This window comes from Trachemys scripta, chromosome 9 (genome assembly GCF_013100865.1).
Source record: "Trachemys scripta elegans isolate TJP31775 chromosome 9, CAS_Tse_1.0, whole genome shotgun sequence".
In the NCBI taxonomy this organism is placed as follows: Eukaryota; Metazoa; Chordata; order Testudines; family Emydidae; genus Trachemys; species Trachemys scripta.
In genome coordinates this window covers 53,338,644-53,365,330 of record NC_048306.1, presented here as the reverse complement: position 1 = coordinate 53,365,330, position 26,687 = coordinate 53,338,644, and the positions used below count along the sequence as shown (strand labels likewise).

General features: G+C 47.9%; 1 protein-coding gene and 1 long non-coding RNA gene across 9 annotated transcripts in view; one reads left to right on the top strand and one right to left on the bottom strand.

Moving 5' to 3' along the window:
- Positions 1-17,368, bottom strand: part of DGKG (diacylglycerol kinase gamma) — a 132,559-nt gene extending 115,191 nt beyond the window's left edge. For 3 of the 8 annotated variants that reach the window (XR_004647046.1, XM_034781014.1, XM_034781021.1), the window contains exon 1: positions 16,940-17,368. The gene's annotated coding sequence lies outside the window, so the exon portion shown is untranslated. Of the gene's footprint in view, positions 1-7,378; positions 7,588-11,297; positions 11,319-14,242; positions 14,305-16,939 lie in introns of those variants that run through there. The other 5 variants (XM_034781018.1, XM_034781020.1, XM_034781016.1 and 2 more) reach the window with 5 other exon arrangements.
- Positions 17,369-22,123: 4,755 nt separating this feature from the next.
- Positions 22,124-24,410, top strand: LOC117882573. Its single transcript, XR_004647047.1, has 3 exons — positions 22,124-22,354; positions 23,541-23,873; positions 24,253-24,410. It is a non-coding gene; the product is annotated as an uncharacterized LOC117882573 (long non-coding RNA).
- Positions 24,411-26,687: the final 2,277 nt, after the last annotated feature.

Here is a 26,687-nt window from a genome sequence, read left to right as displayed (position 1 = left end):
TTAAAGTGCTCTCACTTTGTGTATTTACCACTTACATTTCCCAGAGAAAATTCAATTTGATATGAGTAGAAAGAACTGCACTATTCATTAGCGAAGGGAGAGGACAGGAGGCCTTAAAGCCAGAAGATCATTCCTTCATCTATGAGAATTGGTCCTAACCCTCTGACAGATCCTGTGACTAATCATTTGTTTTTTTTAAATCTAAATCAGTGGTTTTCAATCAAGGGTCTGCAGATTATGTCTAAGAATTCCAAAGGGGTCCGCACCTCCATTTGAAAATTTTTAGGGGTCCACAAATGCAAAAAGGTGGAAAACCATTGATCTACATTAAAAATTGATGAGGAGGAAACACGAATGAATAACTCCTAAATGTAGCTCCCCCAAAATCTCAGTCATTGAGGAAATGTCAGAGCCCTTGTGGGAAGCCTCCTGGAAGTGACAGCTTCCCAACAATCAATCTGCAGCCTTCCGAATCCGTAAGCTCCTTTACTAAGTGAATTGCTACAGTGACATTTGGGAAAGGTCGGCTTTTCCAGGAGGTACATGCAGAACATATGAGAGCCACCTGGGCTTGATTTTAGGCTCCTCTGCCTGCTAAATGTTGATTATCAATTTCAACACGACTCTTATTTTATTAGATGTTCTACACAGAGACCCAGCAGGGTTTGTGAAAGGCCAGCCGGCTTCAGGCAACATCAGACAGATGCTCTCATCCATCAGGTCTAGCCGTCAGACAGTTGCTCTTTCAATAGATGAAAAAGGCATTTGATTCAGGAGAGCAAGCTTACTTATTTAAAATGAGGAAAATGAACATCTGAGGGCAAATTACAAGCTCTGAATTCCCCTGTCTGTACTGGAGCGGCAGGTGCCAGTGACATTGAGCATACTGGTATTAATAACACCCCTCTCTAATCGTCAGCAGCTCTCCCAGCACTTTACCAAGGAGGTCAGAAGCATTACTCCCATCTTGGCACTGAGTGGTGAAGTGCCCAAGGTCACCCCACAGCAGAGCCAGGAACAGAATCTAAGCCTCCGAAGTCCCAGTCCTGTGCCCTTTCCACTAAGACACACCGCCTCCCTAATCTATCCAGCATGTGTCGAGGAGTGCTGGGGGGCACATGCCAGACTGGTCACTCCCAGAGCATGTGTAATGCACTCACCACATCTATCGCACACAGGGCTGGCTCCAGGGTTTTGGCTGCCCCAAGCAGCCAAACAAACAAACAAACAAAAAAAAGTCGCGATCGCAATCTGCGGCGGCAATTCGGCGAGAGGTCCTTCGCTCCGAGCAGGAGTGAGGGACCGTCCGCTGAATTGCCGCCGAACAGCTGGACGTGCCGCCCCTCTCCGAAGTGGCCGCCCCAACACCTGCTTGGTAAGCTGGTGCCTGGAGCCGGCCCTGATCACACGCTCACCAAGCTCTGCTCTCCAAATTCTTTTTTACAGATCCCGAATAAGACCTGGAGCACACCATCCATGACCTCTTCCCCACTCTTCTAAATCTGGGTTTGGAATCTTTGGTTATGGCTTTCAAAACCGTTCAGGTGTAGTGTAAATTTAATAGCCCAAATCCCAGGGATTCTCTGGCACATTCCTAGAGCCCGCTGACTCTATGGTGCAGGGGAGCAATTAGGGATGAGCAACTAATGTCTACAAGAGCAGTGGGCCAGGAGCACACACAGACTCTCTCTCTCGCCTTTGAGAGAGAAGGACCTGGCTGCCTGGGGAGTTGAGAAGGGTACCTGAGTTGGAGCTGTGCTGGGGAAGGGCAGAGGGAGCTGGGGAGCTCCAGTCTAGAGAACCTCCAAGCTGCAGGCCTTGAACAGGGCCTATCACTGAATTTCTCTAATACAATTAAGTACCAGTGTCTCTAGATGTTGCATAAATAGGATAGGTCTGATCTACAACTAATGTCTACAAGACTTATATTATGTGTTTCCTTTAAAGGCTGTTATCAAGGCATTGTTTTGCAGTATTTTTCAGTTTGTGGGGGACACCTCCTATGCATCTAAATCACATGAACTAAACTTTTGAAACCAAACAGAATATCTGCTCCAGAATGCCTCTTGCTGCAGAGACTCCATGGAATGATCTCACTCTGTTTCCCCATCTGTCTGAGCTGAAAAATAACGCTTGTCGGTTTGATTTTCTATCACTCAAAACATAGGACTTCACTTCTTGAACATTTTTTTTTTCCAGTTGGGGAGCTCCCATCTTCTCTGTGCTCATCACAGGTGTATGAGTGAACAGGAGATTCAGATATTATCCTGAGTTCCTGAGTAAATCCCCTGAGTAAATCCCCTGATTTTGGTGGATTTACAATCTTACTGTCCCCTGTTCCCTTTTTGAAAAACCTTCATAACTTAAAGGGGGCGAAACGACTGACTGCACAGGAGAAACAGTGTATTTCACAGCACTTTATATACTCAGGTTAATCAGACAAAAAAACTTCAGTTTTTAATCTCTTCTGGTTCTAGTCATTTTAGTTATTTCTTGTGACTCTTGTAGGTACACTACCATATCAAATTTAGCACCAAATATAGGCCTTGATTCTGAAAATACTTACGTATGTGAGTAGCCTCATTGAGTTCCCACTCCTCCATTTTTGTAAGAATAAGCTCCTAAAAAATCTTAGGTATACAGAAACGATGATGACTTAAACTTCCAGCAGAAAAAAGCGAACATTTAGGGGAATATTTAGATGCCAAATGTTGCAGCTTGATGCTACAGTGCCTGAGAACTTGATGGTGAAACTGACATGTCTAGTTCTCTAGCCTAAGAGGAGAGAGATGCAGAAAGCACACCAACCGCACATGATGTGAAAAGGAAACTTGATTTAGTCAAATGAAGATTTTTGCAATCCAACTCCTTGCACCTGCAATCAGTTGAGGGTCAGATTTTCAAAAAGAGATCAGTACATTGGGTGCAGAATATGTGCTGAGTACTTCTGGCCCTAATGTAGGTGGCTAACTGGAAACTGCTTTCTTGGAAAAAATCTGGCACTACATGTCCAGGCCAAGGCTTAGAAATGTCCCTACTTTGGTTCTGATATTAAAGATCACAATAGCCAATATCCGTATTAGACCAACCTGTTTTTTCAACAGGCAAAAAAGTAATTACTTGAGACTGGAAATACTGTACAGAGACCACACAACTATTAATTTGTCTCTCCATCCACAAGGAGAAGCATCAAAAGGAAAGGACTGTCTAGCATTTTCTGTGTGCGATCCCCTCTGCTTGTGATTCTTAGACACAAACTCTGACTACTGCCCATTTCAGCTGAATGATGAAGATGCATCTAGAACTAGTCAAATGAAAGCCACTGCAAATGGCCAAGAAATGCTAACATTAATTGGATAAATTCTTCACAGATCATTCATCCAGCATCAGAACTCAGCCCCAGGTACTTGCCTAATTTGATCCCATTTAAGGCTACAGGCTTAAAATAAATCTCCTAATTTGCTCTGCAGCCTTGGTTTACCACAACAGCACACATTTACTCTGGGTGACTGTGGAATTGCTACATAGGTACAAAGTGTCAGATATAACTGGACCAGTTACATACACGTTTTTATCCCTTCTTCTTCCTTAATAAACACATCAAGGAAAAAAAGTGATGTTTCCCAATGGATATAACATGCTGTACAGCCCCTTGTGTGCTGGTATATCATTCTCATCGGCCTGGCCTGAAGTTTTTGGAGATGTCACAAGCCTGAAAATACCCGAAGCTGCAAGCTCAGTGTTAGAAGCCACTGTCGCAGTCTGATCATGTGCACTCGTTCTGTGCATTGGCCAAAGTGGGACGCAGAGATAAAAGCCTCCGTCGCTCCTAGCAAGTGACTGCCCATTTCTGCTGGGATTTCAGGGGGTGGTAGTGGGTTCCATGATTGTGGGCACCTGGGCAGGGCTTTCATTTCCCCCTCCCCCTTATATGCCCCTCTTTAATAATAATAACTTTCTGACCAATCCTCTGGTTGGGCTCATGTTTAGCCTTGGCCTCAGCACAGAGGTGATGCTTTTGTTTTGGGAGGAAAACATTGGAGGGGGGCTGAGGGGGTGGTAGATCCCTTCTGCCATTTCAGTTACATCTGGGGTCAGAAACAGTCACTTCTCCCACTGGATCAACTTAAAGCCGCTGTTGCTACTCACACACAATGTGCTCTCACTAAGGTGGAATGCTCTCACCCATCCTGCTCCCTTAGTTTAAGGGCAGCAGGATGGGGGCCTATATGTGATTCTTTTTTTGTTGTCTTTTATTTTTGCCAATGGAGAAAAAATATACCTAGCCCAGCTTCTGGATTTAGAACCATTTCAGAACCACCTTTCTTTTAAGCAGTCAGGCACAAAGCTGCTGGTCTTTCACACCCCGTATTCATACTAAAGCACATGATATCACCCACTCCCATGTGTAACGTCCCCTCCGTCTTGAAAGGTGGCCTTCTGAAGACAGCGTCTTCCTGTGTCCTGCCCAGGGAACTGGGTCCTTCCATGCTTTTCTCCAGCCCCTGCCTGGTCCTAATGTCCAGGAACTCACTTCTGGGAACCTCTGGGCCTTTTCATGGGAAACATCACCTATACACTGCCGCAAACCCAAGGCCACTGAACTCAGGCTTGGCATATGAGAGCAGCCCCAGGGCTGCTCTAACCCCCAGCTGCCTGTGTCCCCCAGGGGCCTTTCCAGCAGTCAGGGATTGGCTGGAGATTCACGCCCCTTTTACCTAGCTATGTCCCTGCCCCAGCCCCTACGCCAGCCTTAGCCACACTGAGTGGCATGCCTACTCCCATAGGCTACTTGCCAAGTAAGGTACCACTCGGGATGTGTGTGAAGAAAGTGGAAGCTGGCACCCTAGGACAATGCCCAGTCGGATATTGGTGATGGACCCAGAACAGGACCCCACCTCCACTTTCTCTCCCCATTCCTGCCCTTCGAAAAGCTTGGCCATGGATGGGAGCTCCTCAGCCCAGGCCCATCTCTGCTGTTTCAGGGACGGTACACTATGTATAGTGCCATATTTCTCTGGGGCGAACTCACTTGTCTCAGCAGAGTTTAATAGCAGCAGATATTATTGCTGTTCCGCAACCTCATTCCCTAATCCTGTCTTACCTGCCTAAACCAAGAGTATCCATCGTCCTGTTAAAGCCAAATAAACAAAGCCACGAATAAACGTGTTACAGGATAACTAAATGCCAGCTAACGAGAGGCAGAATTAAACAGGCTGCAGAATGGAAGTGTGCTTTTCGAGACATCACAGCAGAGCAGGGCAACCATCTGGGATCAGAGTGGATCCAGCATCCAAACCATCAGTTAAAACCCACAGAGACTAAATTTGTGTAAGCTAAGATGAGAAGGGTTGGAGGAAAAGGGAAAAGTGGAGAGAGGGGGAAGCGATTCCAAGTGTGTGAGGGACCCCAGATAACTAACTGAGTTCCAAAAATTGCCCAAGAAAGTCATCATCTCCTCCGCTCTACTCTGCTCTGGTTAGGCCTCAGCTGGAGTATTGTGTCCAGTTCTGGGCGCCGCATTTTAAAAAAGATGTGGAGAAATTGGAAAGGGTCCAAAGAAGAGCAACAAGAATGATTAAAGGTCTTGAGAACATGACCTATGAAGGAAGGCTGAAAGAATTGGGTTTGTTTAGTTTGGAAAAGAGAAGACTGAGAGGGGACATGATAGCAGTTTTCAGGTATCTAAAAGGGTGTCATAAGGAGGAGGGAGAGAACTTGTTCACCTTAGCCTCTAAGGATAGAACCAGAAACAATGGGTTTAAACTGCAGCAAGGGAGGTCTAGGTTGGACATTAGGAAAAAGTTCCTAACTGTCAGGGTGGTTAAACACTGGAACAAATTGCCTAGGGAAGTTGTGGAATCTCCGTCTCTGGAGATATTTAAGAGTAGGTTAGATAAATGTCTATCAGGGATGGTCTAGACAGTATTTGGTCCTGCCATGCGGGCAGGGGACTGGACTCGATGACCTCTCGAGGTCCCTTCCAGTCCTATAATCTATGAATCTATGAATCAATGGCTGGGGGATATTTTTGAGCCCCTGTGGAGAAGTCCAGAAGGTGGGCTGTGTCTATACTGGGAGCTAGGGGGTGATTCCCAGCTGAGCAGCCATATTTGCACGAGCTCACTAAGAATAGTAGTGTAGCCAGGTAGCGTGGGCAGTGGCAGCATAGGCGAGCCGCCCTGAGCACAAACCCAGCGGAACCCCTGGATACATACTAGACTGTACCGCCACCTGCTGCTGCCCGCGCTACCCAGGTTCTGCTACTATTTTTAGTGTATGTGTCCGTGAGCTGGGAATCAGCCTCAGCCCCAGATGTAGCCAGGGTGAGACGCCCTTAGAGCTGGACACAGGGGACCAGCTAGAGCTGTGGGAATCACTGATTTTTAAGCTCACTGTCAGTTCTCAAAAAATCAAAACAAAATTGTTTTGGATCAAATGAAATCCTTTGTTTGGTCAAAAATGAAACATTTTGTTTAGATTTTGAGCTTTTTTTTTTAACATTTTACCTATTTTTTAAAATAAAATGGAAGGCGATTCCTAAAAGAAAAGTCATTTTGAATCAAAACATTGAAATGTTTCAATTTTTTCTGATTTTTTTTTCTTTCAACAGAGACAGTGTGGTGAATCAGACATGAATTTGCAAAACGTTCCGGTCAACCCAAATGTGGATCCCGCCCCTCCCCCCGGAAAAAGCTTTGGTCAAAATATTTTGCCCAGCTCTCATGTACAAGCTACAACCCCAACCCACACTTCTGAATTCCAGTTTCTGGGGGTCCCTCTCTTGAATCTGAGACCAGTAACTTCTAGTCTGCACCCTAAAAGCACCAAAGAGCTGCAGTCAGTATGGGGTACGGATGGAATTTCAGCTTGGACTTTGAATTTTCTGGATGCTGTGGGGGTTTTAAAAAATACCCTGAAGTGTTTGGAAAACATCTGTTAATTCCTTCCTCCCGAGTTAGTATACGGTCCTCTAGAGGGATATAGCTGCTTAAGGAGTATGAGATGCACAGCAACCATTTTTGCTCTGCACTACCATTAGACTATTCTACAGTATAGCATCGCTGCAGAATATATGACATGCAGCAGTAACTGATGGGTATTATTGTTAGTCTCTACTGCCATAACCCCTGCATTAGCCTTATGGCATGCGGGGGCTGCACCAAAAGCCTCTGTTCTGAAATAACAGACCTGAAGGTTAAATACACCCTCCCCCTCCACTCTGGCCATGCTCCGCTCCCCTCCCCACCACTCCCTTTGTCTTCTGCACCCACTCCCAGCTTTGTACTCGCATTCATGCTGCTTTGGATGCCCGGAGCAGCCTTCTAGCTAATGTGAAGCGAGCTCCCTCCGTGAGGATGGGAAAGAAATTGCTCACTTGCTTTTAGCGCTGACAGGTCTGAAGGTAGGAAGGCTCTGGGGTGCTGCGAAGAGGCAGGAAAAATGCAAATCGGGACATCCCAGGGGTCTTCCCACAGCAATTTTTGGAATAAGAAATGCCATTTCCTGCGGTTTAGATTTAGATTTTCGGTGGGGGAGGAAACAGCCTCCCTGGAAGCCCAGCTGCCGCTCATCTGGCATTCTGCACGTCAGCAGCAGCAAATTATGTTCTATTAAATCAAACTCGCTTCTGTCTAAAAATAGCTCCCTACGAGTGTTACAAATAACATCTGATTACTCTAGCTGGAAGAGAGGAGAGGAAAACAATTTCTCTTCCCTGCCCCTCCCCCCCCCCAGATCTGCTTTGGGCATTTGACAGCACAGGGAGCAGTTTTCTGCAGTCAGTCCCCTTCCCCGTGGGCATGGGTCTTCCACGCACAGCGACAGAGAATCAACACTGAAAACCATTAACATGGGTTTGTAAGGCTACAAACCACTGGTTGGGGATGGGGCTGGTGTGGAGTGGGCCAGGGGGAGTTTAGTACCTGGAATTGAACTTGCTTCGTGAAACTGGCAAGTTTTTAAGTTACCAGTGTCCCCTCAAAGCATCAGCGGGCTCTGAGACCCTTGGTCCATCCCTGCATTTCCCATCAGACACAGAAAGCGTGTGACAAGACTCCGAAAGCACAGCTGTGAAGTGGGCTTGTGTGTGGGGATAAAATGGAGCAGGTGATCACTTCTCCAAGGATAACGTAGGAACAACAGACTCCCAAGCCAACCTCCCAGCTGGGTTGTCCTGCCCCCACACACATCTGTGGGTTTTGTATAATTCACTCCTTCCTGTTCCCTTGCTCCCCATCTTCTGCTGTCTTCTTGTCTCCTCTCCCCATTCCGACCACTCTCAGAGCCCCTCACACCCTGTGTTATCACCTACACCTGGTCCCAGTGGGCAGAACATGCTCCCAGGCCCAGATTCCTCACCCACCCACAGGGTGACAGTGCTCTACACAAGATGCGAGACAGAGGAGAACTGGGCACCGTGGGACAATACGCCCCTGTGTTGTGGCCACTGTGTGCCAGCTATGTGGGTGCAACGTAGGCATACGGGGGGCCCTTGTGCACTCCCTGGTGAACCAGCCCCATCTCTACTCACTGTTCTTCTAGATCAGGATTGGGGCACACTGGTGGAGGAGCTGCAGCTGCTCTGTGGACAAAGCAAGGGCTTTGGGCTGTAGGAACATCAGCAGTGCTCCTGACATTCCCATCATGTGAAATAGTCACCCCCTGGCCTCCTTATGGGACATGCGGAAAAGGATCACTCTTCATTTTATCCTTCATCTAAAACGTCTTCATCTCCTTTTTCCTGCCCTACCCTCCTGTTCCCACGAGGGTCAGGTAGAGCGGTAAGAAGTTTCATCGACCCAGACTCTGGTCTCAAGAGTTGTCTCCTGCTTTAGTGCCGTGTTGCTGCTTTGCTGAGCCCCAAACCTTACTGACCTCGACACAGCCCTGAAACAAAAGCTTTGGTGCTTGAGACTGGAGACAGACAGCAAATGTTTCCTCTTGCTAAGCCAGCTCTGCATTCCAAGAGCATCAGCTCAACCCCGGTGTCACCACTGAGCAGGGGCAGTCAGTAGGGTTCCCCGGGAGCGAGGTCCCTTCAGAGTGAACGTTTGTGCTCTCGGTCCCTTGCTAGCCTGCTTCCAGGAGGAATTCAGCACCGCATGCTGAATTATTCAATCAGAGCCAGACTCAGCAGGGCCCCAAAGGTGGTTTCCCTCGGATCTAAGGGAGGGGGTAGTGGGTGCTGTGGAGGAGACAGTGCTGTCTGCATCTGCTTTGATCCCTGTCTTCTAGTACCACGGCGCAGCAGGAGTCACAATGCCCCTGGCTGCACTGTGGCAGCTGCAGTGGGAGTTAATAGCTTTTTAGTCCTTCAATTTCTACAAGCACCAATAAGCTCCCAACCCATGGATGGAACATATACTGCCCAGGGCCGCCACATGCCAATGGATGTCTCGCCCCTGCCCAGTGTGTCCCTCAGCCCACGCTCAATGGCCCATGAGGAAAGAGGAGGTTTGTAGCATGTCTGAAAGGCTAACCCCAGGGCTGGGATGGGGAAGAGGGGACAGCCAAAAGGAGTGTCAGCCACTCCCTCCAGCTGCTAAAGGAGACGCTCCATTTGAGCACCTCAGGTGCAGGCAGAGGGACAATCCCTCAAGGAACCAGCTCCCAAACGATTTAGGGCTTTCAAAACTAAAGTCAACATCCAGCAGTTGGCGAGCCGTGAGGGCTGGTCACAGCATACGGGCAGTGCTGCCCTCCACTTGGACTGATTCTACACTAGCCCCCATGTTAGCAGAGCACATTCTTGGAACGCCAAAGGCACTGATAAGACAGGAAGAGCTGTGGGCAAGAGAAACGGTCTCTTGATCTCTCCAGGGACAGAGGGGAAAAGTGCTTTCAGCCACAGCTGCGGCCTGAACACCTGGGAGCAGTGTCAGAGCCAGTCAGACTCTACACTGGGTTGCAGCCATACTCCACCACCAGTCAGGGATGCCAATAGATCTTCAACCCTCTTCCCCAAGCCCACAGAAGCAGGGCCTCGTTCTCCAGCCCCAACACCACGTCTACAAAGAGAGTGAGATGTCACCCAGGAGCGGAGGTTACATGTGACTGCAATCTCTTAACTGTACACCCCAATCTCTGGACGCACCTCTCCACACCGCTGTAATACACACGGCGCCAAGCAGTGGAGAACCAGGCCCACTATCTCACCTTTACCCAGACTATGTTTCAGACATCATCCAGTCTCCTGGAGTTGTTTGAGCCTGAAGCGACACTCAACTTCAGATCCTATTTCCCTATAGGAATTCTCAGGCTCAAAAGTGGCCAATGCCGCTGGTACGGGCTACTCCTAAGCTCCACCCCTCTAGCGCCTGTTCTCTCACCACCTGGAGCTCCAGCATGGAGAGCAATACAGCTTCCCCTCCAGAACCTCATCCCCTTCCACTCGGAAGGTGGGGACGAGCCAGCTCTTCCATTTTTTCTTGGTGCTTCCGCTTTAAGAAGTTAACAGCAGAAAAAGCTGAAAGCAACCCCTGCCAATCACAACCAAGAATTAAAGGAAATGCTTCAAAATCCAAAAGCTTTAACATGATACTGATCACGAGCTAAAATCCACATGGTTGTGTCTGAAACAAGTTTGCAGATAATGGAAATCAAGTTACAGGTGGAGTAGGGAGAGGGGAAGAGGACTTCCTTGTATATGTAATGATTAATACATGGGGAAAGGTGTTTTGCTGAACACTGATCTTCCAATTCTTAACTGAAACATTAAAGCGGATCCTCAGTCAGTGGCATAATTTCCTGAAGAGTTTGTTTCACAACAAGCCAGTTCAATCTAATGTGCCTCTTGGACAAGCTGCCTTGTCTTCACTAGCATTTTAACTCAAGTTAAGAACACACCTTTTCCTCTCGTGAAGACAAGGCCTCAGTCCCATACCCTCTGGGTCCCCAGGACTTGGCACTAACCAACAGACCTCGTAACCTCCTTAGTTTGATACCAAAGTACGCTATTGAAAATACACATTGGGAGGAGAATGTTCAACAAAGGCCCTGGTGGGAGTTTGCGCCCCAAATATTGGCATGTTTGCCTCTTGATTAGTCCTATCAAGTGTGCACATCTTACTAACCCCCCTTTTTAGTCCTGTGACTGGAGTGGTTAATGGGCCACTTCACTTTTAATAGTCTCTTAGACATGTGGTAACTCCTTACACTAAACAATCTCTTCCAACTTGCATTTAGCTATGACACTGAGTACCTTTCCCAGACCTGATGAAGAGCTCTGTGTAGCTCAAAAGCTTGTGTCTTTCACCAACAGACTTTGGTCCAATAAAAGATATTCCCTCACCCACCTTGTCTCTCTTTCAAAATGGTCTTCATTCTCCTGTTACATCAGGAACCAGGCAAGAAGGGTTGCCAACTCTCCAGGATGCTCCTGCAGTCTCCAGGAATTAAAGATTAATCTTTAATTAAAGATTGTGTCATATGATGAAACCTCCAGGAATATATCTAACCAAAACTGGCAACCCTAACCTGAGGCCTAATTAATCCTTAAGAGGGCCTCATTGAAGGGATTCATTGAATGCCTAATTTAAAAAAAAAAATGAATGTCAATATGGTGGGGTGGCTGGCAAAACTTAGAATATGCTGATGGGTTTTAAAAACCCAGTGTAGAAATCCTAGATCGCAAAGGGTTTAATCGGAGACTAAACCTTGGAATGGTTTAAAAGCCTTTAATCATTTTCAGCATATGGGGGTCAGGCCAAAGCACTGTTCTTTGCTGTGAGGATTTCTGGATCAGATCACCTACTGGGAAGGGGGAAACAAGCTCCTTTAGCTGTTGGGTTTTGTGCTCTACATCACAGGAAAAGAGAGAAAACTTCACTCCACACACAGACAAGGAAGCTGCTGCTTCCACTAATTAACAGACCTGGTGTATGTCTGGTGTGGGTCAATCTCTCTGCCAACCCCTCTGCTGTTAACTTGTCCCATCGGGAACTCTAGTCTTACTTGCAACCTCTCATTCTTATGCAGAAGCAAACTGGATCCCCTTCAGGAATGGCATTTTCCATCCGGGAAGGCCTGTCTTTCATGAAATCAATCTGTTTTCATGTCCTACTCTGGAAAGGCCCCTCGGGCAAGGGGTGGAGTATAAACCTTGCCTGGGCTCTCCCCTCTTCGCTGCAACAAGCAATACCCAGTCAAGTCATGCTCAAAATATTCAGTGCAATTACATGAGAACCGATTTTGAAGCCTGTCACTAACCCGGCCATGAATTAACGAAGGCTCGGAGGGAGAAAATGCACTTCCTTTGCAGTTTTTCCTTCTCTGTTGCTAGGATCCATTCATGATGCTTTTTACTACACACTTCTGCCTCTCTTTACTACAAGTTCGCACAGCCTCCTAAAAAGCTGTCAACCTCTGCATAGATCAAAGGGAGGATTCCCGAACACGGCTTTATCCTTCGTGGGCTGCCCACCCTGAGAAGAATCAAATTGCAGCACATACAGCAGGTGCTGGAGAGGGGGCAGAAGACCTGATAAATAGGTTCACCGGCTCTAAGAATATATCTGCATTGCAAATGAAGGCATGATTGTAGCACAGCTGAGCTAGGCAGACCCATGCTAGCTCTCATCTAGTTAGCATTGGTAACACCACTAGAGTGAATGTGATGGCACAGAATTCGGCAAGGGCTAGCAACCGGAGCTCGACCCGGGGACCTCAGAAGGCTTGAGTGTCTGCACTACGTCGTGATCTGCATTTGGCTAAACTTCGCCCTCCCCAAAACCAGTGTTACAAACAGCTGACCTGCTAGCCCACTGCACAAGACATGCAGATATCTCAGTGTACTAGACAGACACCTCTTGCATATCCTCCTGCGTCCCAGTCCATGGGGAGGATTACACACGGTTGTATGACATTTCCACCCACCTGCCCTGTGCATGCCCTTGAGCTTACTCCAGGCCCCTGCATGTGGGATCCCTTCCTGTGCACACTTCCCTTCACACAAGCCTGGGCCCCTTTTTACTCAGTTCATCCACTGAAAGAGAAACCCTCACATGGATGGGTCATGGGGCTGGCAGAGGCCCTCCCAGCCCAGCCCAGGTCTCAGTCCCAGACACACCTCTGCAGCAGCTGCTGGCACAAGTTCTCTGCAATTGGAAGCTGATCAGGACTGGGAGGAGGCATGGCTGGGGCAGTGCTGAGCCCCAAGGATGGCCAAGAGACGCTGCTGCAACAGGCCACGGAATCTACACAAACAGAGCCCGGCCCCCCTGAGCTGCTTCCCGTTCCTCCCCATCCTGGCACCAGCACCAGTGCAGAGATGAGCCTGGCCCCGAGTGAGCATGTGGAAAAGCTGCCAGGTGGCCTCTGGCTGCTGCAGAGAGGCTCCAGTGGCACAGAGTAACCAGGGGCTAGCTCATTTTAAGCCTCAGTGAATAACAATCACACATAGCGCTGCAGCCCTCTGCATTTACGTCCTTAGATGCTGTGCTAACGAACGGTGTTGTTTGCAAACTGAGGGCCAGCTCCTCTGCTGGTGTCAATCAAAGTAGGTCTATGGTCAATGGGCCAAATGACCTGAAAAGTTAGTACTCTATGATGGGAATAAGGGGGAGACCCTCTAGCCCAGGGGTGGGGGTTGACGGACTGTGTTTCTGAAGAACACGTGAATCAGAAGACTCAATGTGACCCACAGTTCCCAGTCCTGCAGCACAATTGTTGAGCAGTGAGGTTACTTCTGTCTGACAGGTGCATCACGCCAGCTTGAGATGCCAACATATGCTCCACCCTCCAATTACAAACACAAAGAGCGGGCATCCCCGTCTCCAGCTTAGTGCCAGATACTGTGACGGACCAACGTACGGGCAGCTCTCTTCGCCTGGCTCCCACCTGACATAGACAATAAACAGACCTGCACAGTGTGCCCGCTGAATGGTGTGCTTTCCAAAGACGCCATAAAATGAGACTATCTGAAACCAGTGAGCTCAGCAGGGCTCAGCTATGCCACTGCTGCTGCTCCCTCTGCCACCACGGCTACGCTGCTCTGTGTACTCACCCTAGCTCACCGAGAGCTAGCAGAAGTATGCGTACATGTGCTGGGATATCAGACCCCCGCCTTGTAGCACTGGCGTCCTGTCTATGGGTTTTTTTAAGAAAAGCAAGCAAAGTATTCTGACAACGCCCTCAGACACTGAAAAGCCCATTTAGCCACTAACACCTAGTGGGGTCTTTGCCCCGCTTGTGCATCAGATTTCAATACTTGTTTATTAATTTATTGTGGGCACCATCCTACCTGGAATTCTCAGCTCCCAAAGTATGTGTGATGAGGTGGAAAGGCACTCCTTCAAGCTCAGCACGTAAACGGTTACAAGCAAAGCCCAAGTGCCTTGCTCGTCACATGGGTGATCTGGGGGTGGACTATCAAAGCAAAGGGAATCTGGCACCATAGGGGTTCCCTAGATGGAATGGCCTGTCCTCCACCCCCCTCCCAGCTCACTGAAAGCTGGATAGATCTTTGGTGGTTGTTCCCAAGTGTTCTGAGTTATGTTGCACTAAGACACAAGACTCAAACTGAACCAGAGTGGGGGCTGCACTTACCAGCCTCGACTGGTGCATCGGCCCATCAGCTTACAGGGAATTTGCAGGGCTGACAGTTCAGAAAAAGGCATTTTTACTTAAACAGAGCACAATTGATATCAGACTTGATGACACACAATAAACACAGACCTGCCCAATGCCATTGAAGTCACCTGTAAAAATACCTGTATGTCCTCTCCCCCCCCACACACCCCACAGCAGCACTGCTTTCCACTGCTAGGGCCAACCCTGGTCTGACTATAGGTCTAAGGTTCCCAGGTGCACACCTACCCCCTGTGGGCTAAGGAACCCAATGAACAGCAGGGAGAGGCGGGTCAGTGTGGCTAACCTCACAGCACTGTCAGAAAGCTCAGCGCACACAGCACCTTAGTGCCTACTGACCTTCCTGCTTTTCTCTTTTTACAGAATAGTTTTGTCGGCCTGACATAGGAACAGACTGGATTAGACCAGGTGTCCATGTAGACCAGTCTCTGCTCTCTGGTACTGGATGCTTCACAGGACCCTGCTGTAGTCAATTAGGGCATAACCCCATGAAAGTTTTCCTCCTAATCCTCATTAATTTGAGGCTGGCTCAGGCTCCGAATCAAGAAAACTTACAACCCTTCCAAAACTTAAAAAAAAAAAAATCTACGTGGATAACAAGAACTTCCAGAGGCATCCACAGTAAATGTCCAATCCTTTTTTAAAATCCTGCCATGCTCTTGGGCTCAATGGTATCTTGTGGCAATGAGGTCTATGGGGTAACTGTGCCTTCTGTGAAAAGGTGTTCCTCTTTATTAGTTTTGAATTTACCATCTTTCGATTTCATTATGAGACAAGGTAAGGACAAATTCCTAATCAGCCTCCTCCAACCCATTCATTATTTTATATACTGTCATGTCCCATCTCATGCTTCTCCTCTAACATAAACAGCCCCAGTATTTTTCACTTAAGTAGAAGCAAGCCAAAGGGATTGCCTGACATCACTGCCCAGCCGGTGGCTGTGTCTTCACTAGAGAAAAAGGTGCGTACTTAGCCCGAGTACTTAGGTAACTCAGCTTAACAATGCATGGTAAAGTGTAAGGGTAGACAAGGCAGCTTGTAGTTTCCACATGGGTTAGCAGGTCCCTTTAAAGACTATGTGTGAGCCTCATCTCTAACTTGACCTGCTAACTCATATGAAAACTGCAAGCTGCCTTGTCTTCACTAGCATTTTAACTCAAAGTAAGAACACACCTTTTCCCCTTGTGAAGACAAGGCCTCAGTTCCATACCCTCTGGGTCCCCAGGACTTGGTGCTAACCAACAGACCTCGTAACCTCCTTAGTCTGATACCAAAGTACACAAATGAAAGTACACGTTGGGAGGAGAATGTTCAGCAAAGGCCCTGATGGGAGTTTGCACCCCAAATATTGACTATCTATGGCATGTTTGCCTCTCGATTAGTCCTATCAAGTGTGCACATCTTACAAGTCAAAATAGACTTATTCTACCTGCTAGCCTTACATCTTCAGCCTGGGTGCTGAGAATCAAGCTGGTTTCTTTCCATCTTGCATATTACTGCCGGTAATAAAGGTTCTGCAGGCTAAACAGAGCCTTCAGTGACACTGAGCTACCCCCACTGTCTTCAGATTTTGCTTTCCTTGATGGCTCATAACCCTGTTGCCTGCAATCAATGGGACAGACTGGGGCTTAGGAGACAATTCTGATACTGATGCACGAGACAGACAGTAACGCTCAGCTCTCTCCTTCAGAGCTGTGCTGGCTCTACAGTTCAAAGAGGAGCACAAAGGAAGGAAAACTTTTGTCCTAAACTGAGCAAAGGCAATTAAGAACCATTGGAGGGGGACTGGTTTGGTTTAAAAAAGAAGGTCCTATTTTTACACAGTCCTTTTTTAAGAGGAGAACAACACTTTAAGGAAAACCTGAATTCCTATCTTCCACAGAAAAGCCTAAAATTTAGCTTAGATAAAAAGAGGTCCATAATCCGTGGGAAGCAGGATTTACTGGGGGCGTTTCTCCTTCTCCCTCGCCACCCCCACATGATGGCCCATGCTCAGGCTGGCCAACAGCACCCATTTCATTCCAGGTGAGCTTTTGAGGCATATTGAGATGGACACAGTTAGAATTCAATAGAATCCCCCCTCCCGTGCTCCCCAGCCCAGCCAGCTGCAGTTGTGGGGGCTCCAGTGTTCTCCCTTATCACTGAGTTCTACTGCAGACCCGCTCCGCTCCGCACAATGAGCCAGCAGCTCAGCTCCCTTATCACAAACTGAATCATAAACAATCATTAAGTAAAACCAGGCAGCAGCGTTTGTCTTTTAACTGAGCAAGCAGCTCCAAGGAACCCTCCCCAGGGTGAGTGCAGCTAGACACAGAATGCATGGACACTGTCATTCCCAGTTCAGCCTTACCTCTCAGCACCATGCAGGCTGCCCCAGGCTTTTCCTTCTAGTTTATTCCCTTGGTTGGGAGGATAGAAAAACAAACCTTTGGAAAACCCATTCTGCCCTCTGTGCGCTTGGCCCTTGTAATCCAGAAAGGTTAGACGTGGCTGGCAGGAAAAGGGTTGCTTGGGGCAGGAGATTGGTGGAGTGGTGTCTATTTTCTTCCCCAATCCTCCTATGTTGTTCTGGGATGGAGCTTGTCTTCAGTGGCAGCTGTTGTCTCTGCTGGTCTAAGCACTAGCCCGCTCAGCCTGCTAGCTCCAGCTACCCCTGTTAAGGTGGATCTCAATCCATCAACTGCAGAATTGGTATTTTTCGGCCGGTCCAGCTCAGCCTCCCTGCCTTCGGACAACACACTTGTTCTGCCTGCTCAGTGTGAATGGAGCAGAAACACAAGAAGAAAGAGGAGGAGCCCCGGAAAACAGCCATGCATTTGTTTAACCCTTCTCTCACTCTTTCTGTCCTGACTGTTTGGGTTCTTCAGACTGAGGGATAAGCCAGAGAGTGATCCATCACCTAGCAATGTCCTTGCAGTTCTTATTCTGCCCAAAACCCTAGTGCTCCCTTAAATTCACAGGCCACATTAAAAAAAAAGCCTCACCATTTCCAGTTAATTTGCTTTCATCTTTCTGGTTAGAATTTCCCAATCCCCAACCAGCTTCAAATGAATCTTCAAGCCATAAATACCTGATTGGGGTGCTTAGCCCAACCTGAAGAGGTTTGGACACGTGCATTTCAAATCAGTGTTGATTCAAGCTGTCTTGGTTAGGGTGTATTTTTCAGCTTGTTTTGGTCTGCCCTTTGTTTCATTGTTTGCTGGGATTTCTAAAATGCTGTCACAGCACGGGCGAGATGTCTCTAACCCACAGATCTCTGTGGAGAGCATTGATAAAAACCGCTTCTCACCACACTGTTATGGGCACTGTCCTGCAGTGTTATGACAACCCCTGCAATGGAAAACTTTCCACTTTGTTTCAATCCATGGGTCAGTTTCCTTTTTATTTATTTTTTTTTAAAGCGTCAGCGCATTTTCATCCATGGCAAAGGTTGCACTTTCCTAAGGAATGGAACAAACCTCAAAAAACAAAAAAATGCCAAAATAGATAAAAAGCCTTTTCCCCCCTCTTTCCATGACGTTCATGCCTGAATGCTCAGGGGTGACGCTATTTCAGGCATGTCGTATTATTTATATTTCACTATATTTATATTCATTAAAGAAGTCATGCATGGACGGAGCTCTCTGACTTCAAAAGGCAGGAAAAGGGCAGTCACAGCTTAAACTGAACTTTCTGGAGAGAAATATAGACTGGGAGGAAGGGAATATATATATATATATATAGTCTGCATGTCTATTCCATTAACATTCCCATCCGAAGCGTCTGCCCCCTCTGCCCAGCCCCCAACCTCAATCCTAACCCTTCCTAAGGGAGGACTCTAGAGAGGACAGCAGCAAGCTCACAGATGTGATACAGGAACCAGAGTGGCAAAGATCATAGCCAATTACTGCACAGAGAGACTACATGATGAGGCGCATCGGAGCATGCGTGCTGTATGCATGGGCAGCAAAATCAGCCCTTTAAAGGAAATTCTTCCTGGGGAAAGGAATGTGGACCTCAGCTCCTTCCTTTCCAACAAACTGGCCAGCTGTTGTTCTTAGCGCACCTGACAGAAGCAAGCTTTCCAGCTTTGGAGAGCAATGGAAGCTGGTGGCTTTGGGTTGATGGGCTCTATTCATAACCTCCATAGGGGATTTGATGGAGTTCCTAGATCCCCCAAGTAGATTTTTGTAGATCCCCCAAGTAGTTCTCTACCTCATGTCAAACCCAGGTTTCCCCAAACTTTAGAATCCTTGGAAAGATTCTAGTATTAGCAATTGCAGTCTGTATTCCAGAGAGAACAGGCAGGAACCATCAGCTGCTGTCCTTGAAATGCTGAAGCAAGTATGTCACCCCAGAATCTGCCCAGGCAATTACACTCACGTTTATACAGGGGACCAGTAAGCATCTGAGGTCTGTCCAGAGGTTTACGCCTAGGTGCCAGTAGCACTACATCTTCAGGAACCTGAGCCTCTCTCCCAGGAGCTCCCATCTCCAGGGCTTTGAACTCATGTTTAGATGGGTATAATCTCAGAGCATGCTTCCCAAGTTCATGGTGATAGTAGCAGCCTATTAGATGAAGCTCATTAACCATTTCTTGTCTAGAGGAATGGCTTAATTAGAACACTTCTCTCAAAGAGGTCTAGACGGTTGTACAGTACACAAAGTCCCATGTTTGGACCTTCAGACTAGTTGTGAATGTATCCAAGTGTCTCCTTTCCCTCAGAACACTTTGAAGTCCATTTTGAGAGCCAAGGGTGGAGTTTTTCTTTCCCCAGAAAGAGAGTAAAGAGCAACATGATATTTCTGTGTTCCCTTGAGTCAGCTTTTGAGCCAGAGTCCTCTGGCTTTTTCTAATTCTCTTCAGAGCCAACAATTCAGAAGTGCTAAAAAATTTCTCATCACCAGTCGTGAAAATTTCCCTCACCTGGGAGTTAGAGGCATGGGTTGAAGTATGTGTGTGTGCACACATGTAGTGAGTTATTCTGGTTTAATTTACTTTAGTATTGGTACTCTCCCAAGTTCTTACAATCCAATCCTCACCAAATGGAGTCAACCAAAAGACAAGCCACTGGCAGCAGATAGCACACATTTGCATAGTCATTATCCCTTTTCATCTGGCTGGCCTTGATCAGCAGTGAAATAACACTGGTCTTAAGAGTTACGCACAATTGAGGTGAACAGGGTCCCACCTCTCAGAGCTATTGCTTCAGGGTGGTTGCAGACTCACATAGACTTCACTGCATCAGGTCACTCTTGGTTTATACCTTGTAGGTTATTTTTACAACCGTCAAGCTAGAGACTTGAATGGAAGATTCTAGAGCACAAGATGACAGCCAGAGCCTCATTATTTAGGCTCCTACCTTCAGATGAAAGCAATGCAAGTGAGGAGCCTAACTACCTTTGATGATATGGGCCAACACCCTCTAAATCAGTGTTTCCAGCAGCCCCCATTGGCCTGGAGCGGCGAACCGCAGACAGCGGGAGCCGCGATTGGCCGGACCTGAGGACGGGGCAGGTAAACAAACCGGCCCGGCCCGCCAGTGGCTTTCTCTACACAAGTGGCGGCCCCAGTTTGAGAAACACGGCTCTAAATGAAATGACCGCTCATGGAGCCACTGTGAGCCAAGCAGTTCAAACACTGTTTTAAGAAGAAAAGGAACTGGCTTCACAGCTCAGTCCACCATGCTAACCAGTGCAAGTCTGCTGGGGTGGGGGAACTACTTCAGAGCATAGGGTGCTTCAGGGAATGTGGTCTGTTTAAATATGTCCTACCAGTGTGTCTGAACTCAGGGCTGTAAGGCACTGTTGGCCTTAACGGATGCCTGGATGCAAATAAATAATACTAATACTAATAACACCCAGCGCTTATATAGCACTTTTCATCAGTAGACCTCCAAGCACTTTACAACCTTCAATGTATTTATCCTGACAACAAGCCTGTGAGAGACGGACGAGCTCTTATCTCCATTGCACAATGGGGAACTGTTAGCAAAGCCCATCCTACTCCAGTCTAGAGCCGGCTGAGTTAGTTACAAACAACCAAACTTTGCCCTTTTTTCTGTCGGAATGATCTGGGAACAGGCTCCATGTGGCCACATTTTACAGGGGACTCAACTCAGATTTATTGTATGAAGACTTCAATCAAATATTTCAGCTGATGGGGGCTTGTTTTTGATTAAAAAAAAAAACTTTCCCCAGGAAAGAATCCGTTGAAAAATTTATAAGCTAGAAACGTTCATACCCTGCAATCTGGGGCGATGGAGAGAGAAAAATGTACATCTGATCTGACTGGTTTGCTAGCTGCACCTTTAAATGGAGAGACACTCCCCACCCCAGCTGATGAGCCAGTTTGCGTCCAGGTCAGCCTGGTCACACCATGTGCTCTCTCTCGATACTTTACTTCTGTTCTCACTGTTCTTCTGTTAATGCTAGGCAAGGCTCACTCCGACTGAACGCACACGGTTGCCTTTTATGTATGGAAAAACGATAAGAGAAAACATCTTTTTTAAAAACCTTTGTTTCTTTCAGCACCTAGGTGCCAAAGATGGTCCCATATCAGTGAGAGTTTGTCATCTATTCACTACAACTATTACTCTAAGTATTTGTTCTTCGTAATTGCTTATTTGCACCATGTGTCACATGGCATTGTCTTCCAGATGCACACAGAGCTCTCCAGATGCCACTGATCACTTCTGGCATTGTTCAGCATGTGCATAAGCATTCACAACCCTTGCTCTTCTCACAAACACACCTGCAAATAAACATATTTGCCAAAAGCAAACCCCAGGAGTCAGGAACACCAAAGCCAAATATTTGAACAAGACACAGGTGATGGAGCTTCCACTACTTCCCTTGACATACTATTTCACAAACCAAGCGGCCCTCCCTTTCGGGAAGTGACCGGGCACTCATTAACATGATGAAATTAAGGAAAGGAAAAGCTAAAATGCCAGATTAATCTTTTGTGGGCCCTGGTGCCCAGACCGTGGCCCCACCCCCGTTCTGCCAGCGCTGCACCGCGAGGCCCCGCCCTCACTCAGCCGCTTCCCTCCAAGGCCCTGCCTGCACTCTGCCCCGAGGCCCCATCCCTGCTTGGCCTCTTCCCCCCGCCCTCCCCAGGCCCCGTCCACTGCTTGCACAGGGGGGAGGGGTGAAGAGAATCACTCACCGGTAAAAACAAAAGTCACTGCCTGTGGCTTCCATTGTAAATCTCCTCTGCTCAAAAACTGGTCTCATTTTGCTCATTATCAAGCACATGTTCACTCTCTTGGACTCAGTAGGTCACATTCGGTTAAAAACGTGGCCCGTCCTTAAATGAACAGTGTGGATTTGTCACTTGTTTGTGGAACCGGTACAATTGTTTCCCCTCCAGTCACATTAACTTTCATTTTCACCAGCTGAATCTCCTCCTGGGACAGCCAGAGAGTCAAACATTCCTCGAGTTTCAGATAGAGTCTAACCTCCTGCACATGACAGGTCATTGCATTTCACCCAGTAACCCCTGTACTGAGCCCAATGATTATTCTGCCTGTTGGTAATACAGATTCCTGTGCATGGGCAGCAGGTAATGGATGCTGGGGAAGGATAAGCCTCCCCAAACCTCCACTAATGCTCCGCGCTGTAACCCCAGGGCCAGGCCGAGATGGGGCTCAGAGCTCCTCTGGGTGACCCCCAGGGCTCAGGGCTCGGCCCCAGCCAGCTGGCTGGGACTCTGGGCCCCTCTGGACTGCTCCGGGCACTGGCGAGCTGGCCTGGGTTCAGGACTGCACCGGAAGGCCAGGCAGTAAGTGGGAGGGGGGTAGAGTGCGGTTGGGGCCTTGGCCAGAGGAGGCAGGGGGCTAACCTCCCTGAACGGGGGGTGCACACATTGTCCATGGTGTTGTTTGAGTTACCCCTACCTAGGTAAGCAAGAGATCTCTTTGTTCTTCTGCCAGAAAGTGGGGGGGAAGGACTTTGCCTTCCTTGGCCCATGGCTCCCTGCCTCCCCCTTTATTAACAAAGGTTTTTTTTGGAGTGGGAGGAACATGCTAGGGCCCATGTCTCCACGCTGTCACCCTTCAGCCCTAGCCCTCTGGCAGCCCAGCTCCCGCAGGAGTCACAGAGCATGCGCCCTGATTGCCACTGCCCCAGCACCCTCCCTAGGGGAAGCCTGCCCAGAGCAGAGGGGGACCCCTTACACGGTCTCCCTCGAGCTCCTTGCTGGGAGCTCTGTGAAGGCTGAAGTGCTTGAGTGTTTAAATTCCCAAGGCCATGCCAGCCTGGAGGACAGAGAAACCCCACTTGTTCTGGGCTCTTATTCCTTAACTGTGCTTGCACTTCGGTCCCAAGGCAACAGCTGCCTTACCCATCCGATAGAGGCAGTCTCTCCTTGCAGTAATTTTGCTGGGCTGGGCAGAGGGAGAATCCTGAGGAGCGTGACTGGCTCCCAGCCTCTGCCTTCTCCCACCTTTGGGCTCGGATGCCTGCACAGGAGCGTCCGGAGCAGCGAGAAGATGTATGCAGCCTCTTCTTACCTCCCCCAGCCACATCCACAGGCTTCCCTTCCCCTCCCATCACAGAAACCAAGGGGAGCATGGGACCTGCTGACAGATTCAACCCAAAACCCCATTTATAAACCTCTCCGGACTTCGCTGGTCCTACACTGACCTTTATCACGTAGGCCCAGCTCTACCCTCCTAGCTCCTTTGGTGGGTATGTCTACCCTGCATCTGGGCCGACAGACTCGCGCTAACATGCTAAACATAGCAGTGTGGATGCTGCAGTCAGGTGCTCAAACTCACCCAACCTCCTAGCCCTGAGAGCCCGAGCTCCAGCCAAGCCGCAATGGCCACACTGCTCTTTTTAGAGCACTAGTGTGAGCCAAGCTAGCATAAATCTGCCCACCTACTGGGATTTGAAAGTGCTCCCCATTCACTGTCAGTTTACCAGTTAATTTCTCTCCCTGATGTGCTGTTTTCTCTCTCTCCCAGATCAGGAATGAAGCACTGAATAGAACTGACCCCCGCTGCACCCCAGTAGACATCTTTTCACTCATCCCAAATCTACGCATTTCTTCCTTTAGGACTTTAAGCCAATCCACAAGACACTGCTCACAGCCCAGCCACTTTGACGCCGCATCTCATGAAAGTCTCCCTCTCTAAATTAATTCATGTCCTAAAATCTAAATGTATGCTGGCTATTGCAGCCCCTTCAGCCACTGGCTTTGCAAGCCTGTCCAAAAAAGCAATCAAATTTGTCTGGAAAAAGTTATTCTTTGCAAGCCTGAGCTACTGATTAGTCATGGTTCTGGTGCCCAGTAGGTGGTGAGTAAGTCTTTTTCGCTCTAATTTTTAGGAAGATTGGTAAAGATCACAAACCACTAATGCTACAGACATAATTATCTGAGCAGGGAACCCACTGCGGGGGTAACGGCTGCAGCTACTCCTACGGCACCAGTAGGTTAATAGCTTGATGACTAAAAGGTGCCGAACGTGAACAGAATAGCCAATCACCAACCACTGACTGATTGGCACTTAGCAGCAAGCACTCAAGCCCTTTTTCCCAACGTCACCCCTGCTGAATGCAGAGGTGTTACCCCAGGCGGGCTCTCACGCTTTCGTTTTATCTTGGTGAAACTAGTGATTTGGGGGTGGGGGTCACATCGGTGTGAGTGAAATCAGCATCTCCTCCCTTGTGTTTCAGAGGGAAGAGAGAGTCCTTTGTGCCAAAGAGCAGCTGGGCGACAGGGGACCACCCCCCACCCTCCGCACAGCCTCTGCAGATATCAGCTTCAAGCGCAGAATAGTGGAGTGACACACACTGCCTGACTGGAAGGGTAGTGATCTGGATCGACAGCCCACACAAAGGTACTTGCCAAAGGCTTTTGTGGGGGAGGGGGACAGTTAACACACCCACATATTTCATTTGGTGGGAACTTTAACTCAGAGCTGCTTGGTTGGACTGATGAAAGTCACGCTACATCTGTGTGAGCATTTATGCTGCTTTCATCCTGGTTCAAAGCATTAGCAGGAGCAACACCACGCACATGCCGGGAATAAAATAAAATCAGGAAAAAACTGAAGTCTGAATCTTCTCTGAACAAGGAAATAACTGCTGGCATTCTGGAGCCCAAGGGAGTTAGGCGCACAATGTCCTGTGAATTCACTAGGACTTGGCTGCTTAACTGCCCTAAAAACTTGCAAAAATTCCTCCTGTCTGCTCAGAAGCTGGGGCAACCTGTAGCACCTGCTATCGTTAAGGTTGCAAAGCAGGGCCCAGCACTGAATCGTTCCTACAGGGTCTCTCTTGGAAAGAACATTTGTTTTTTTAAATCTGAGCAAAATCCACTCCGGAGTCTGAGCTCAGCAAGGCTGGGAAAGAAAAGCAGCACATCCTCCCGTTTCCAGGAGAGTTCTGGCTGCAGGGTTAGCACGGACCTGGACTGTTCCCTGAGGCCTGCTCCCTTGGTTGCTTGGCTTGCAGTCATAAGCTGACGGTGGTTTAACATATACGATTGTTTGGAAACTGTGCACAGACCATGTCCCTGTATGCTCAATTAGGGAATTTAAGTATTATTAATTGGCTTAATCCCCCCAGGTGGGCACAGGGAGCACAGTTTGCCCGCACTGCTGCCCTGGTGCTAGGAGGACAGTTGCATCAAAGGTGACATCAGTCCTCAAGGAAGGGCAGGAGTCGACTGGCTTGCCAGGGCTCCATAGACGCCCCAGTGCTTGAGGAGATACAGTGATTCAGTGCATCTCCTAGGAGCAGCCCCCGTATTGTCAGTGCCTTGGCTAGCCCTGCCCACTTGATGAGCTGTGGTGAGCAGCTCCAGGACCTTGGCAGAGCAGGAATTGTCGGAGGTTTGCCCCACTGGTCTCAATCCATCCAGACTTTCTGCTGCCAGGGGTTCTAAACACAGGTCCTGATGGCTGAGTGAATCAGATCTGGTAGCTTTAAAACTGCTGAGGTGCTTCAAACTTGGCTTGTTTTTATAGATCTCACTGAGACCAAACAAGTCAACTAAGCTTGAATGCAATTATTTCAGTAGCTTTGGAGTTCTAAATTTTTGTCTTAATCCTCATGCACTTATATGCATGGTGCCCAGTGTACCTATGTGTTTGGAAAAGGGTACTCACCCAGTAGCACAACTTCAGTAGATAAACTTTGTCACACCCAAGCATTACACCTCTGTCCTCCCCCGCCCTTGAAATTTTCACCATCCCTTGCAATTCTTTTCCCTCACTCTTTTCCCCTCCCCTTGGAATTTCCTCCTGTCCCTACACATGAAATTGGCAATAACTGCATCACTGCTGGAGGTAACTGTGAACCTTTTCATGGCAACCACTAGCTGTAGAACGCCAACATACTCAACAGGATCTGTGGCTTCTCTGCACCCCCAAAATCAGACAACACATTTAGGGGAGTGATAAATGAAGGGGGTGGGTAGCTCTCATTTATGGATACCCAGCCAGCCAGTTAGCTATAAAGTCCCTTTTGGTGGCTGTTCTCTGCTTGTTTTACCTGTAAAGGGTTAAAATAGTCTCCCTGCATAGTTAAAAGCAAGGGAGTGGGCGCCTGACCAAAAGAGCCAATGGGACAGCTAGAACTTTTAAAAATTGAAACAAACTCCCCTTTGTGGGTCTGTTGTTGTTTTCCGTGGAAGGGGGGAACAGGGCAGCAGTTATGCCATGAGAAGCTAAAGGCCAGGTATGAAAATCATCAGAATCATACCTAGAAATTGCTTATTTGAAAACCCAGATATGTAAGTAGATCAGAAAATGTGTAGAAAGACGTGATTAGGTTTATTTCTTATGGCTTGTGGATTCCTCTGTGCTAACCCCAGATGCTTTTGTTGCTTGTAACCTTTAAGCTGAACCCCCAGAAAATTATTTTGGGTGCTTAATTATTGGAATTGCTCTTTTAAAAATCTAGCAATAGCCTGAGTTTTCAGATGTATTTTCTTTCTTTTTGTTTTTAATAAAATTTACCTTTTTTAAGAACAGGATTTGTATTTTTGTGTCTTAAGAGGTTTGTGCACATGTTTTTAAGTTAGCTGGTGGCAACAGCTGATTTCTTTGTTTTCCTTTCTCAGCTCTTCCTCGGAGGAGAGGTGAAAGGGCTTGAGAGTACCCCAC